Source organism: Dendrobium catenatum, unplaced genomic scaffold, assembly GCF_001605985.2.
Source record: "Dendrobium catenatum unplaced genomic scaffold, ASM160598v2 original_scaffold_282473, whole genome shotgun sequence".
NCBI lineage: Eukaryota > Viridiplantae > Streptophyta > Magnoliopsida > Asparagales > Orchidaceae > Dendrobium > Dendrobium catenatum.
In genome coordinates this window covers 12,806-16,571 of record NW_021600863.1, presented here as the reverse complement: position 1 = coordinate 16,571, position 3,766 = coordinate 12,806, and the positions used below count along the sequence as shown (strand labels likewise).

Here is a 3,766-nt window from a genome sequence, read left to right as displayed (position 1 = left end):
ATTGGACACCACAGCGTTGCACTCTACTTTTGATTTTCTACCAATTCTGAATTTTTCCTCTGCACAAATAATTAAAGCAACATTTTTAAACAGATAAAAATACATATAAAAATATAATATAATTTACACTTATCAAAGTCTTCTAGCTGGAACTCATACTTATCCTCAAGCAAATAAAAATTATGCTATTCTTCTTAATTAAATAACCAATGTACAATTTGATAATTTAAAACTACTAAAATATAGGATAATATATGACAATCTAGAAGTAATGAAAATGAACAAAGTTATAATTCTAGTTTGGAAAATACTAATATTTATACTAATCAGTCATTCTTATCATTGCTTAATTAGAATTTACTTGTTTTAAAGATAATCAATGACTACTAAATTTTTAATAGAATAATGTAGATTAAAGATTAGATGTTAATGTTGTTAAAATTGAATTTTCATTAGTTCACCATTATTCATATTAGTTCTCTCTTTCTTTATGAATTTTAGTATAAGATTATAGTCAGATCTAAGCTTTTAATTTATACTAATTTTTGAATGTACTCATTTTCATTTTCTTTATTTCTTTTCTTTATAGAAAATTTTTCAAGTTTGTTTTCTTTTTTTTATTTTTGTGAGTATATAGTTAATGATTTTGAGTTTCAGTTTTGTTTATCATCTTTTATAATCTTAATGATATTATTGTATGGATTTAATAAGTTTACTAATTCAAAATTTGATTTTCTTTAAGATTTTTAATTTTATTCTACTCATATATATTTATATATTAGTTAACTTTAACAATTCATCTTCAATTCATAGATAAATGTATAAAAAAAAATCTTATAAATTCGGTTAAGTCAATAACTTAAATGATCTAAGTTAGCTAATTTTCAGTTTTCCCAATCTATGAAGTGTAAAACAATGTTCATTTAAACTTTGATCTAGGATTTTATTAGATCAATGTATAAAAATATAACTTATAAATTCTAGTTAAGTCAAAAACTTAAATGATCTAAGTTTGATAATTTTTTAGTTTTCCCAATCTAAGAAGTATAAAAAATGTTCATTTAAACTATAATCATGGGTTTTATTATTATCCAAATTTTACATAATTTTTATTTATAATTTTTATTAAGGTTAGTGAAATAATCAAAATGCATAAATATTAATTGAAATGATGAAAAAATTTAAGTTTAAGGAGAATATAATATAATATAAATATAAATATAAACAAACACATAGTTTAATATGAGTGTTAACAATACATCAAATATTTGATATAAAATAATAACACAAACATAGGATAACTAGTGCTTTAAGGCATCATCACATACAACAATGGCTCTCATAGGCATATCTCCAAGAACATGACCATTCTTAGTATATCTAAATTCTCCTTTAAAATACATAAATAAAATAAAGATTACTTATATCTGTCCTCACCCTTTCTAAAACTAGGCACATAGAAAAATGAAGACTTTCTTATTCTTCTAATCCATAAGGTTTCAATCTATGCCCCTTAACCTTAAAAAGGTAAAAAATCTTCTTATGTGTCATCATTATGGCACCATTAAGATATATTCTAATAATAGTGTAAGGGACAAACCATGCATATTTAAGTTTTCCATGGAAAAACTTCTTTTTATGATCAAACAATATGACATCTTAACCCGCATAAAATTTATGATCAAGAACTTCACATACATGCATCTTCTTTAGTTATTCATTATATATTTTTTGTGTCTTCTTGATCTTCATTTTCAAATTAATGAAGTTTATTAATAATAATAAAGCTATGGAGGTTTAGAAGAGAAAATGAATTATCATTTTTCAATTGCTTTTCACTTCTATTCCTAGAGGGAGAATGCATTCTTTTCTTCACATCCATGGATTTTAAGTTTCAAGAATGAAAGGAGAGTACTCAACAATAATTTACATCAAATGATCAGTCAAGGATAGAAAATAATACTTTCAACTTATCTTTTTAATAGTTTTAACTAGTTTTGGGGAGCCAAATTTTAAATTTAAAATATATACATCACGAAAAAGTGCTATGATACTAAGCTCAGTGTTGTGGTTTATTTTCTTATCTAAAGTTTTTTTTAAGCAAACTCTAATGATTATTATTATTAAAACTAATAATCTCTACCTAACACAACTAATCTATGAGCTAGGGTGCCTCCCACATAGTGCCAAGTTCCTAGTCTATAGTAAGACTTGCATAGATTTTTCAATTTAGCTGGGGTACATTATTTCCATTCTTCAAATAACTTCCACTAAGATCTATTTCTTTTTCTCATTTGTTAACTTCAGTATTACAAGGTAAAGATCCAAGAGGCCTACTATTGACTAAAATTGCATGCTAACTTAATTGGGTTTCTAAATTTTTAATAAAAGAAGCTTAATTTTGCAACTAATTTCCTAACTACAATACTACATCTTATAATGCTAGTTTTTAATTTCTAAATTTATTTCTTTGATTAAATCCTAGAGGATATATAAGTCCAAGATTAACAGCGGGTTCTTGAGGTTTATTCCAATTTACTCTTTGATTATTCTGACCATTATTCCATTAATTGTTATCACCTACATTATTTGACTAATTAAAATTAGGATGGTTACTGCAACCTATATTATATGTATTTGACTAGGGATTATTTTTTCTTCTAATTAAATTAATAGTTTTCAATTCCTTGCACATTACTAATTTCAATTAAATTTTAACCCTCCAATGATTTAGTTCCTAATTTAGAATTTACTCTTATTGTATTCAATTTTTTAGAAATTGCTACAACTTGTGCATTCAAGATTGATAAAGTATCAGATTCATACATTCTTGTTACTTTCTTAGGATTTACTCTATTAACAGACTAAAATAAAAATTTAGTAGTCATTTCCTCTATTAAATAATATGTAACTCAAATGGCTTAGACATTAATGATCCTCTAGCTACAATAATAATTATGGCTCTATGAGATCTTATTAATCCATTATAAAATATTTAAATAACCAACCAATCAGGTAAAGCATGGCTAGGGCATTTTCTAAGCAGTTCCTTAAATCTTTCCCAACTTTCATAAATGGATTATCCTTCAAACTTTGTAAAAGAAGTTATATCATTTCTACGTTTGATAGTTTTTTAAAGTGAGAAATACTTAGCAAGAAACCTATGAGCTAACTCATTCCAAGTATTTATGGAGCCTAGGGATAAAGAATTCAACCACATCTTAGCCTTATCTCTTAGAGAATAGGAAAATAATCTAAGTCTAATAACATCATCACTAACACTATTATACCTAAATGTTGCATAAATTTCTATAGAACAAGCTAAATATAAATTGGGATCTTCTATTTGAGTTCCCACAAACTGAGAGTTTTCAACCATTTGAATAATGAGCAAGTTTTAATTCAAAGTTATTAGCTTGGATTTTTGGTATATTTATTATCTAATGAATTTCATCTACTAAAGGGTTTGCATAGTCCTTAAGAGGTCTATAATGATTTTGATACAACCCAAGTTCAGTCATTTTCAAAAAAAATTTAGCTTTTCAAATTTTAGAAAGGATTCTCTCAATTTATGGATCAAATAATAAAAGTTTCTTTCTATGGTTATAAAGCATGCAACCAAAAATTATAAAATCAATAATTAAAGAAATTAAATAAAATATATAAGTAGATCTTTCTACGTAATTAATTAAATAATAAAATTAGAATTTGCAAAAATTAATATTATTTATTATTGTATGCTTTATAGATCTAGAAAAGAACCTTT

General features: G+C 24.7%; 1 non-coding gene across 1 annotated transcript; it reads left to right on the top strand.

The window, feature by feature from the left end:
• The first annotated feature begins 3,017 nt into the window (after positions 1-3,017).
• LOC114579108 lies at positions 3,018-3,124 on the top strand. Its single transcript, XR_003699959.1, has one exon. It is a non-coding gene; the product is annotated as a small nucleolar RNA R71 (small nucleolar RNA).
• Positions 3,125-3,766: the final 642 nt, after the last annotated feature.